This window comes from Bubalus kerabau, chromosome 18 (assembly GCF_029407905.1).
Source record: "Bubalus kerabau isolate K-KA32 ecotype Philippines breed swamp buffalo chromosome 18, PCC_UOA_SB_1v2, whole genome shotgun sequence".
In the NCBI taxonomy this organism is placed as follows: Eukaryota; Metazoa; Chordata; class Mammalia; order Artiodactyla; family Bovidae; genus Bubalus; species Bubalus kerabau.
In genome coordinates this window covers 15247956-15260644 of record NC_073641.1, presented here as the reverse complement: position 1 = coordinate 15260644, position 12689 = coordinate 15247956, and the positions used below count along the sequence as shown (strand labels likewise).

The following is a 12689-nucleotide window of genomic DNA, read 5'->3' as shown; positions in this document are numbered from 1 at the left end:
CTATTGGGAGTTAATAATCTTAGGAAAAATTAAAAAAAATATTTATTTGACTGTGCTGGGTCTTAGATGTAGCACACAGGATCTTTAATTTCTGCATTTGAACTCAGTTGCAGTGTATGAACTCTTAGTTGCAGCATATGGAGCTAGTTCCCTGACCAGGGGTCAAACCTGGGCCCCCTGCATTGGGAGTGTGGACTCTTAGCCACTGGACCACCAGGGAAGTCCCAGTCTTAGAAAGATTAATATAGGATTGGATTCCTCTGACATCTGCACCCTGGCTTTTCTGTCTCATTCCTGTTTTCTTTCAGTGTCCAGCTGTTGTATTAGAATATCTCCATTAAATAAACCCAGTCCTTTTAGATTTGGGCCGAGTTACAGCCCTTGGTAAACATGGCTATAGTTGGACAGAAGAATCACTGTTTTCCTTTAATTGGTATATAACAGCTAGAGTTATATGTTTGAGATTGCTGCTGCTGCTGCTGTGAAGTCGCATCAGTTGTGTCCGACTCTGTGCGACCCCATAGATGGCAGCCCACCAGGCTCCCCCGTCCCTGGGATTCTCTAGTCAAGAATACTGGAGTGGGTTGCCATTTCCTTCTTCAATGCATGAAAGGGAAAAGTGAAAGTGAAGTTGCTCAGTCGTGTCCAATTCTTTGAGATCCCATGGACTGCAGCCTACTAGGCTCCTCCATCCATGGGATTTTCCAGGCAAGAGTATTGGAGTGGCGTGCCATTGCCAGATTAGCTGGGTGCTAAAGAGATTGATCCTGCTGTCTGTTTGGGACGTCAGATCTCTCAGGAGGATGACAGGTGAGGATAGCAGGACTTCCTAACAATGGTCCTTCCTTTGCTATGTGTGGTCATGGCATTGATCAGGAGGCAGGTTGGCCAGCCAGCAGGGTACTTGGAAGTTTCTGTGACTTGGGCTTTTAAAAATGTGTGCAATCCCTGTCTACTTGGGTTAGGGCTTAGCTGGGGCATTGCTTGGCTTACATGGCCCGAGATGCAATGAGGTCAGAATCACCTCTCAAGAGTCTACTTACAAAAGGTTTCTGCTTTTATTTACTTGATCCTAGGGCTTCATTAAGAATGGGTTTCCGCGGCTGAAGAGCAGATCAGTGTTGTGCTTCGGCAGTGGGTTGTATCTGCCCAGAAAAGGTACAGTGTTTGATTTTCGATCTTGAAAATGACTGTTTCCCAACATTTTCTCTCTGTGTTCATTTGATTACTGTGATTTTTGCAGACAGCCCTGTGTCCTACTTTGCTGTAGTTAGTGAGTCAAATTTGTTATCGACCTATCTTGGTACAGGCCAGACACACTCAAACATTAAAATCATGCATTTTAAAACCCCTATGGGGGCAAACTGTGCACATTGTAAAATTCTTGAACAAAGCCTGAATAAATTGGATGACAGATATCCCTCACTGTTATGGAAATGCAGTGATTTGTGTTAACAATCTGCTCAATCCAACTATCTGCTTTGTCTATCTATTCATATCTATAAAAATATAATAGTTCTGTATAAACTGTATTTTTATATTTATGTATGTTATATAGTTTAGATATGTGTGCACGTGCACTCAATTATGTCTAACTCTTTGTGACCCCATGGACTGTAGCCCACCAGGCTCCTCTGTCCATGGAATTTTCCAGGCAGGAATACTGGAGTGGTTGCCATTTCCCTCTCCAGAGGATCTTCCCAACCCAAGGATCAGATTTGTGTCTCTTGCATCTCCTGCATTGGCAGCTGAGTTCTTTACCAGGTGAACCATCAGGGAAGCCCATATTTTAGATAAATACACATAATTTTTAAAAATATAATTGGGACAATGTAGTATATAACTTGTGACAGATCAATTAGAAAAGGGCCCAGTTCTCCACTTCTCCCTATTTAGAATCGTTATGAGTTTGCAAACCTTCCCACCAAGAAGCAGAGTCCACTACCCCCATGTATGCTGGCCTTGTGACTTGTTCTGGCTCATAGAGTGCGGTGGAAGTGATGGTTTGTCAGATCTTAACCTGGGCCTCAGGAGGAGGCCTGTGCGTCTCCCCTCTTTCTCTCTCTGCCATGGTAACAAGCCCGGCTATTCTGATGACTGAGGAGGGCTGAGGAAGCTCAGCTGGTAGTGAGTTAATAGGGCAGTTCTTTCCTTAATAATGTAGTCTTTATTCTGTAAAGGAAAAAATAACCAAATAGATGAACATAGTATATTTTAACTTGTATTTCACTGCAGACTGGTAAAACTGAGCCATTCCTGGCCATTGCCCGTTCCTGTTCTTTGCATGTTTCTCTCTTGAGATAGTCATCTGTTTGCAGAGTCCTACTGAGTGAGCTCTGGCCTTTTACTCACATCCTTGCTTATATACTGGCAGCTTGTCCCGAACATCCATTAGGCAGCCCCAAGCCTCGGGAACATGGATCTCATTTTTATCAGTGAGAAAGTCCTAAATGTGTTGGCAGTGAGGGATTAGATGGAGAAAATTGAAGTTGAAGAGGGAGAGGGAAGTGGAAGTGAGCTGCGAGAAAGAGCCCTTTCAGCTGGGGACATCTGGGTCCCTCCAAACTCGCTGTCACTTCTCCTGACCTTTTTGCAGCCGCTCGCTAAAATAAGCATTGTGGATTCTGCTGTGCTGTGTGCTGGTGATTTAAAGGGCCAGGAAGAGCATAAAATAGAGCAGAGCAGTGTGCTTGGCCAGAGCGGCTGTGGTGTGGGGAGCAGGGCAGGAAGGAGCTGGGTAACAAAGAGCCACCAGAGCCACGGCCACTGAGGCTGGTTTTGCTGTAAAACAGGCTTTGCTGGGGTGTTCTCCGGTGGCTCAGCGGTAAAGAATCTGCCCGCAATGCGGGAGACACAGGAGACGCAGGTTCGAACCCTGGGTGGGGAAGATCCCCTGGAGGAGGAAATGGCAACCCACTGCAGTATTCCTGCCTGGAAATTTCCATGGACAGAGGAGCCTGGTGGACTACAGTCCATGAGGTTGCAGAGTCAGACATGACTGAAGACATAAGGCCTCTTCAGGGCCTGCTGTTTGCACGTGTATTCACTGGGGGTCCAGTCAAGTTGCGGTGCTTACTGAAGTCTGCTGAGTGCCTTTGGGTCCTGCCCACAGAGGCTGGGCCTCGCACGGGGACACGCCTCCTGGTTCTTCCCTGGCCCAGCCGGCCCCGCTTCTGTGGAGCTCCGTGTTGGGTTCAAACGAAGACTCTACTCGAGATATTTGCCTTTTAACTGGGAAAACTTTAAAAGAAATTGAATTCTTCTTCTTATTTTGTACGTATTGTTACTGAAGTGAAACACACAGACAGCAAAGTCCCAACGCTTTAGGGACACGTCCTGAACTGGGGCAGTGCAGTCAGCCTAGATCAAGACCAATGTGTCAGCGGTGGCTTGTGCCACACTTGGACCGCCCTGTGGTCGGAGGTAACTGCCATTCTGATTTCTATGATCACACGTTAGTTTCACACACGTGCAATTACACTGAAAGGTGTGTACCTTTTTAGGCTCTGGGTGTGTTTGTTCAACATTGCGTCGGTTAGAGTTACCAACTTTGTTGCTAGTAAAAAGTATTTGTTCTTTTTCCTTACTATGTACTATTCCATTTTGGTGAAAAATCTCACATTTTATCCATTCCAATGTTGATGAATATTTTGGTTGATCTTGGCTATCATAAATACACATCTATGAATATTCTTAATCATGTCTTTTTTGTACATATATGCATTTATTTTGGGTATATACTGAGGAATGGAATTGCTGGGTGATAGAGTGTACATATGTTCAATTAAGTAGATATGGACAAGTTTCATAGTGGTTCTACCAATTTGCATTCCTACCAGCAATATCTGAGTCCCAGTAATTCCCTATCTCACCAATATGCAGTATTGTCAGTTTTTAAGAATTTGTTTGTTTTAATTTTAGCCATTCTGGTGAGTAGGTAATGGTGTCTCTTTGTAGCTTTAATTTGCATTTAATTTCCATGGTGACTAGTGATACTGAAGATCTTTTCATAGACTCATTGGTCATCTGGGCATTCTCTTTTGTGTGGTATTTTTTTAGTTGAGAGTATATTTTTATGGCTGGTCTATCTACATATCATGTATATTTATGTATGTATGTTTTAGATAGATACACCCAACTTTTAAAGCATAATTGGAACAATGCAGTACATGCTTGTGACAGATTGATTGAAAACGGACCCGATTCTCTCTCTCTTCCTATATTCAGAAACTTTGCAATAAGAGTTTACAAATCCTCCCATCAAGAAGCAGAGTCCATCTTCCCCCAAAGCTCTGCTGGGCTGGTGACTTGCTTTGGCTAATAAAATGTGGTAAGAGTGATGGTTTGCCAGTTCTGAGCCCAGGCCTCCAGAGACCTGTGTGTTTGCTCCCTCTGTCTCCCTTTACCCCTGAGTCTGCCGTAGTAATGAAGCCAGGCTGGTCTGATGAAGACTGAGGAGGGCTGAGCAGCCTCAGCTGGTAGCCAGGTTAATAAGTCAGTTCTTTCTTGATAAGGCAGTCTTTATTCCTTTAAGGACAAAATAGCCAATTCGAATTTGGTAGATGAACATGATATTTTAACTTGTACTTCTTTATTAGTAGTAAAATTAAATATTAAAAATACATTTAATGGCCATTGATTGTTTGTATTCTTCGCATATTTTTTTCTTGAGGTATTCACCTAGTTTCAGAGCTTTTTATATAGAAGCAATATTAACTCTCAGTATTGTATGCAGAAAAATTGTTCTCCAGTTTACTGTTTCCCTTTAGAGTTTAATAATGGTATTTCTACATTAAAATTTTAACTTTATGTAGTTAAATACATTAACATTTTCCTTTATAAACCATTTCCTTTTGTGCAATACTAAGAAAAACTGTCCCTTCTTTACACAGTTATTTACCTATTACCTTTTAGAGAACACAAATATTCCAAAGGAATAAATCTCTAATTGTGGAACATGGGGACTTGCTTATTAAAGGAGATTATTTGGGCAGGAAATAAATTACATTAGGATGCTTTTGTATATCAGTGAAAAACTCTGCCTCAAACTAGTTAAAAATATACATTTTATGTTATATTACAAAAAATTAAGAAGTATGACAGTTTCAATAATTGGTTAAGTCATCAGCTCAATGGGTTTTTTCCATCTCGCCATAATGCCATTGGTGGGTGTTACCTTTGTCTTCATGTGGTTCTCCTCATGATCACAATATGGCTGCCAGTTAGCCAAAGGGTGATACATTTCCTTGTTCTATTGAGAGAAAAGACAGAGCATCTCTCAAGATTGAAATACATGTCTTTAGTATAACTGCCATCTAAGGTCATGTGCCTGCCACTAGATCAATAACAGGGACTAGGAGAATGCCAATCAAGGATTCTCTTAGTTCATTTGGGATTCTCCTTTAGGAGTTATAAATTGGACAGTTACACAGCATAAGTGAGGTTTGAACAAGAAAGATGAAACGGGGAAAGGATGTTGAACAGGTCCTCACTGATGGTCACCCCAGGCTCTTCTAGACACACCTCCAGTTGGATGCCATTTTCCAATTTGTAGTCTCAAGAAAATCATAGCCATTTCCCATGTATTCTAAAAAAAATTGGGCTTTGGATTCAACTCAACCTCAATTTGGATCCAGGCTCAGCTCTTTATCACATGTGGCATCTCCTGTAGGTTAGGTTATTTAGCCCCTTTAAGCCTCAGTTTCCCCATATGTAACATGGGAATAATATCTATGTTGTTTGATACATAGAAGATCCTCAATAACTGCTGTTTCTTATTATGACCACTCATAAGTCAGCTCATAATTTTCATTTCCTTAGCTCTATTTTGTCTCAACAAGACATTTGAGTCCATTTGTGATTTACCGTGCTATATATTATTTGCTGTGCAGCAAGGTTCAAACACAGACCTGGCTTTTCTTTCCATAACACTCCCATTTGCCTTTCCTCTGCCCTTCTATTTCTCTTACATGCTCCTGAGTTTGGGTGTTTGATGCACTTTACACATGAGTGGCATTGACCCCCTCACCCCCCATGAATTATATCTGACAAAATTTTGAGGGTTAGCATTTATAAAAAGATGATTCCATCTATGAGAAAGTAGCCAGCTCTCCAACGCATGTTAAGTCATCCTTTGGTTTAATAATAAAAACCAACTGCCCGTTCCCATTTGCAACTAACGTAAGCAGAGTTCTTTTAATTTCTGTTACCTCATGCTTATCAAGTGAAGCTGAGCTCCTTTCAGGCATCACCTGTTTGTGTGTGTGCTTGTGTGTGTCCATTCCCCAGCATGACACAAGACAATCTGTCATCCTGGCAAAGAGGAATGAGGCTCGGAGACAGGAGGACTGAGAAGCAGGCAGTCTCCTTGTGCCGTCAATCTGGGCTGATGACCTGGGGCCTCTTTACGCATCAGCACTCATGCTTGGGTCATGACCAAATAAAGTGTTTCTTCAGCTGGCGTTGTGATGAGTTGGTCTGGAGGTGAGACATAATTTTGCTTTCCCTGCCAATGATGGGAGTGACTGCTCTCCATTTATCAAAACAATACGTGAGCCATCTGGGCCTCCTGAACACTCCCTCAAACACAACACACCATAGACATATGTAATGATGTTACTTGGAGGTTACCTTGACACAAAGTCAAGTTGACCCCTCCAATATTTCCCAAAGCATTTGGATGTTCATTTCATTATTGTGTTTATTATTTTTTTCATGGGAGGTGCCCCTTAAGACTGGAAGACTGGAAGGCTGTATAGAATGATTAAGCATAGAGGCTCAAATTGGCCTACTCAAGTTCCTTGATGTATGACCTCATACAAGTTAATTAACCTCTTTAAATTTCAGTGTTCCCATCTGTACAGAAGAGTGAATAGTACCCACGTGGCTATCATAGGAAGCTCTTTGATCTTTGACTCAAGTTCTTGGCATAGGAATGAAGGACAGAGCTCTTAAAACCCTTTCAAATTCCTAAGGGATAAAGGTATTAGAGAGTCTTTTATTCCACTGAAGCAAATTCTTAGTGGTGGTGTGGCAGTTCAAATGCAGGTTGGAAAAGAATTTCCAGATAGAGTATTGCAGAAAGGAGTGAGTTTATTAAGAACAAAGAGCAGAGAGAATGTGGGCACTGTGACTGCAGCAGGCCAACCTCCTGATAGACCAGGGAAAGTCAATGCTTTTCATGGGTTAGACAATTTTTATAGTTTCAAAATTATTGCAGGAAGGTTGGCATTAGGTGACTGGTTAGGGCACTATTGTCTTCCCTGGTGGCTCAGATGGTAAAGAGTCTTCCTGCAAAGCAGGAGACCCAGGTTCGATCTTGGGTTGGGAAGATCCTCTGGCGAAGGGAATAGCTACCCACTCCAGTATTCTTGCCTGGAGAACTGCATGGACAGAGGAGCCTGGTGGGTTACAGTCCATGATGTTGCAAAGAGTCAGACACGACTGAGTGACTAACAGTAGGGCTCTATAGGGTGACTGCCAGGATGGTCATTTTTTGCCTAATTTGGGGTCAGGAAACCTGCTGGTGATGATCAGGGGGCTTTTGGCAATGGTTACAAAGGGGGTCAGTCAGTTTCACAGGTGACCTTGGTTCTGGGCTCTGCTTCTGTGGCCTTGGTGCAGGACTCCACAAATGGGCCTGTGGACAGCTCAGGATGGGGGCCAGTCTCCAGAAAGAAGAAGGCTTGATTAGAGGCCTGGAAATTTCATGCCCACCACTCAACCTGAGAGAGGCTGCCGGTTGAGTTCAGTCATCAGTGGCCAGTGATTTATTCCTGCCTATGTAATCAGACCTCCGTTCAGTCTCTAAACGGTGGGGCTCAGAGAGCTTTGGAGGTGGTGAACACATCTGTGTGCCAGGGTCGTGCTGTAGGGACAGAAGCTCCTGTGCTTGGGATCCTTCTGGACCTTTCCCGGTACACCTCACCATCCGGCTGTTCACTTACATCCTCCACAATAAACTCCTAATCCTGAGTATCCTGTTGAGTTCTGTGAACCCCTTTGTAAATGATCAAACCTGAATGGGGCTGGCTGTGGGAACCCCTGACTTTGCAGCCAAGTCAGACAGAAGTGTGGGTCCCCTGGGCACCCAGGACTTGCAACTGGTCTCTGGTAAGGGCAGCCTTGTGGGACCCAGTCCTTTAATCTGCATGGTCTGATGCTAACCCCATGTCTTTAGTTCCAGAACTGAATTCAATTGTGACACCGAGGTGATATTGGAGGCTTGGAGGGCTGGTTGTTGGTGTGAAAAAAGCCCACACATTTGGTGTCTGAGGTGCTATGAATCTAAATAGCTCCTCCCATCACAGAGGATTGTTATGAAAATAAGTAAGGTAATCCTGAAAGGTCCAGTGTGGGACCAACCTTCAGTAAACCTCAATGAGTGGTAGTGTTGAGAAGGTTAGGATTGTTTTTTAATCATAATTAGAACAATACCTGCTTATTTATTTATGTGAAAATTATTGTTTCACTTAATTCCTCCAATTTTAAAGATGATTTTTTTTATTCAGCTATTCAGCACACTATCCAGTTTTTGACACCGTGGTTTGGAGACCAATCAACGCCACTCTGTATCTCTGTGGGAGAGGTTGAGACTTTCCAATGAGTTACGTAAAAACACATCTTTGCAGATTAATAGAGAAAAACAGCCTGTGCAATCAGCTGAAAGCCTTCTTGCTTGTTTGTTCACAGTTCCTATGTTCCTGTCCTGGTGTGGCTTCTGGGTAAACAACTCAGACGTGATGTGACTGTGTCTGGTGGGTCGCAGGGGATCCTCCATGTGGGTGCTCCCTGTAGCAGGAAGGGCTCAGAGGCAAGTCTGGGGAGGAGTGGGAGGGCAGCAGGTCCTTCCCTCGGTGGCTCCCTGCACTGTAGGAACCAAGTGTGTTTGTCAGGAGGCTGGTGGGCCTAATCGGATGGTCTTAAATATCTAGACATAGCCAGCTTGACCACCATAAGGCAGTGAAACTGGGTTTGGCATGTGGCCTGCATAATCTCTCTTGATGGGGGAGGCTCTGGGATGAATTAAGTGGTGGAAATCATGCTTGCTTTGTCTCTGAAATGTCCAGAGGGCCTTCTGTTTGGCTGGGTTGTATTCTGCTTGAGCGCTGGCTTTACAGATGGCACATGGGAGGGCCTGACCGAGGGTGGTGGGGAGCACCTCGGGTGGTCTCCAGCTGTGCTGTGGGGAGGGTCTGGCCAGGGTCCAGCCGCTAGCTCTCTGTGAGCTCAGGAGGATGTAACCCAGCAACACCGTTGAGAAGACAGCTCTGCAGGGGCTGTGGAAAATGTGCCCAAGGAGAGAAAGCGCATCCCTGCTCTGCATCTCTGGGAGGCTCTGCTCAAGGCCTCTTCTGTCATGGACGGGCTCTTCCTTCCTCCTAGCCTCTGTCCCCAAGGTCACCAAGAGGGCACTCTCCTGTCTCAGCAGTGGAGGGAGCGCTCTGGGATGGCTTAGTGTTTAGTGGGAGCATCTTAGAGCGTGGGGCCAAAGGCTCTGAACGTCTAGAGCAGACTCTCTGGCTGTCCAGTCCATGTGAGCCCCTACATGGGGGTCTTCTTACAGTGCAGCTTCTGCCTCAGGAGGCCTGGGCTCAGACTCAGCATTCTGTATTTTTCATAAGCTCCCAGGTCATGTGGCGGCTGGTCTGGGACTACAGTTCTGGTAGCGAGGGTCTAGATCAGAGGTCTGCCCATCAGTAGCATTAGCACCCCTGGGAACAGGCTAGAAATGTGTGTTCTTGGGCTTGACCCAGATGTACTGAAACAAAGCCTATGGATGTGTTAAAATCTGTGTCTTAACAAGTCTGCTAGGTGATTCTGATAACTGCTCAAGTTTGAGAACCACTGGTCAAGGATACAGACAAACTTGACCATTTTGATATCACCAGTTTACATTTTTTTCCAAAATAGAAGAAGGAAAACTTTTAGAACATTAAGGTGTATAACAGCCAAGTTTGAATAGAAATTCCCTTGAGCAGATCATGTTTAACAACTCTTGACATTAGCTGTCCACACCTGGCTGCTTCCATTTGGCTCACAGCTGTGAAGAAGGAAGAGGCAAAAAGAGAAAAAATTTTAACCTCAAAGGAAGTCCATGTTAACTTAAAAAAAATTCACACAGTATTGAACATTATAACTGAAAAAGTGGGTGTTCTCCTCTTCCCGTGATTCTTTCCCATTTTGTGTGGGAAGTAACCACTGCCCACGACTTGACATTTGACATCGGATTTCTTTTTTTGCAAAAGGTCTGTACACAAGTACACCTAGAGAGCCCATTTTTAAGTACAAAAATTATAATGTCTTGTGTATCGTTTTCCAATTTGTTCCTTGCATCTCACCTTCTTCCACAGGTATGTGGAAGTTTCTGAAACCTCAGGGCCATAGTGGCCAGCTCTGTGATCACCCCGTGCTGATGTGGGGGTACTGAGCCATGGCTTTGCCCACAGGGAGCTCCCAGGAGGGAGCAGGGCCGGAAGCTCCCCACTGCTTTGGCTGGCTGCACTCTGTCTAATACACCTTCTCCCCGAGGATGTTACTGCAGAGAAGGGAGGTTAGATGTGTGTGCCTCAATGCCTGTTTCTTCTCCCTTCTTTTGTCCTTCTCCCTGTCCTTCTTCCCACACCCACCTTGGTTGGAAGGGGCAGGCTTGTCCCTCCTTCGTGTTTCAGGAACCAGTCTGGGGTCATATCTTCAGTGCTTTTGTATTCTGAAAGAGACTTGGTGATTCGGATTGGAGCTGGGCTCTTAATAAAGGAGGGGTATCAGTCTGGGTTGAGCTCCAGCTGGCAGCAATTACTTGTTAGATTTTTAAAATTATTTATTTATTTTTGGCTGCCCCGGGTCTTTATCTCTGTGTGCAGGCTTTCTCTAGTTGTGGTGAGTAGGGTCTATTCTCTAGTTGCCGTGTGCGGACTTATTGCTGTGGCTTCTCTTGTTCTGGAGCTCGGTGCATGGGCTTCAGTAGTTGCGGCGCGTGGGTTCAGCATTGAGGCTCCTGGGCTCTGGAGCACCGGCTCGGTAGTTGTGGTGCATGGGCTTAGCTGCTCTATAGTCCGTGGGATCTTCCCTGATCAGAGATCGAACCTGTGTCTTCTGCCTTGGCAGGTGAATTATTTACCACGGAGCCACCAGGGAAGCCCTTAATTTTTAGTTTTAACACAGGCAGATTGAATACATTATGTTCAAAGGCCAGAGGAGATGGCTCCAGACTTAGCTTCTGGAAGTGACTCCCAGAACAACACTGCAGAATAAGCCCCCTAAGGGTGCTGCTGCCTCTGTCGGGAAATCAGGAAGGGAAACCTCTGTACCCACAGCAGAACTACTACAGCCTCAGCCAGCATCCACGCCAGCAAAATACGTGCCGTGTGTTCCACCAGCAAAGAAGTCACCACACTGAGGATTTGCAGATATCTTGTGGGGTGTCTGCCTGATGCCAGGTCACAGAGGAGCCTGAGATCTAAGGACATCAGGGAGCACAGTCTTGTTTTCCTGCCCCTAGTGTGTGCAGCAAGGCTACTAGGGAGTGGGTGGAATGGAAAAGGCTGAGACAATCTGAGAACAAACGTCAACCACAGAACAGTGGAGGACTAGATAACACGTGGGTGAAAATGTGTTGGTTTATTTCCCTTGATGCTGTGATCATAATTCACAGCTACTAAGTCCATAATCCTCATGGGCATAAACTCTTCCAGGGCTCATTTTTTTAAAAAAAGTCTACATTATATCTTGCATTCAGAAGTTTAGCAGGCATTATATAAAGTGACGTGTCCTTTCACTTGTCTTTTATAAGATGCTTGGTACCAAAATCTCCAGCCCAGGACAATGTCCTAAGGGGACCTCAAAATGAAAAGAGAGAGAGAGAGACCTGGATTCCAAGGAATTTAAAGTTCATGGGGGTCTCATCAGGGCCACCTAATAATGCTATTATCACTACCACCATCATCATTATAGAATAATTAATATACATAGTTTAGTGGTTGCTATACATACACTGTCTCATTTGTACCTTAGAACAGCCTTGCCTGATAAGGGTTGTCCCTTTTGTTTATCAGGGCTTTTCCTAATAGCGCAGTTGATAAAGAATCTGCCTGCAATGCAGGAGACCTGGGTTTGATCCCTTGGTCAGGAGGATCCCCTGGAGAAAGGAAAGGCTACCCATTCCAGTATTCTGGCCTGGAGAATTCCATGGACTGTATAGCCCATGGCGTCTCGACTGAGTGATTCTTGCTTTCGCTTTCTGTTTTCACCCCTTTTGCTGGGTGAGCAAACTGTATTTCAGAGGACTGGGCAATTTTCCTACATATCGTCACAGCTAGCACACGGCAAGGCTGGAACCGGAACAAACTGGCTACGATCAAAGTTGATACTCTTTGTGTTTTATCCTTCTGCTTCCTATAATTGCCCAAGATTTGAAATATAAGAACACAGTCATTCTAATTGCAATTTTACAGATTTAAACCAGGGACTAGTAAACTATGGCCCATGGGTGGAATCTAGTCCATCATCTCTTTTTTGTACGTACAGCTTTATTGGAGCTTGAGTAGTTGAGACAGAGTTGAGTAGTTAAGACAGAGGCCAAATAGCCTGTAAAGCATAAAATATTTACCAATTGGCCCTTTACAGAGTTTTCCCTGATTTGAATAATTCCAGGCAGATTCCTTTTTGTCCTTCATCTTTCAAATATGAGC

At 44.4% G+C, this 12689-nt stretch overlaps 1 long non-coding RNA gene across 4 annotated transcripts in view; it reads left to right on the top strand.

Annotated features, from left to right (window-relative positions):
* The window catches only part of LOC129633137 (uncharacterized), a 62125-nt gene that overhangs the window by 15770 nt on the left and 33666 nt on the right, over positions 1-12689 (top strand). For all 4 annotated transcript variants that reach the window (XR_008704907.1, XR_008704908.1, XR_008704910.1 and 1 more), the window contains exon 2: positions 1077-1158. This is a non-coding gene — a long non-coding RNA (uncharacterized LOC129633137). The remainder of the gene's footprint in view (positions 1-1076; positions 1159-12689) is intronic.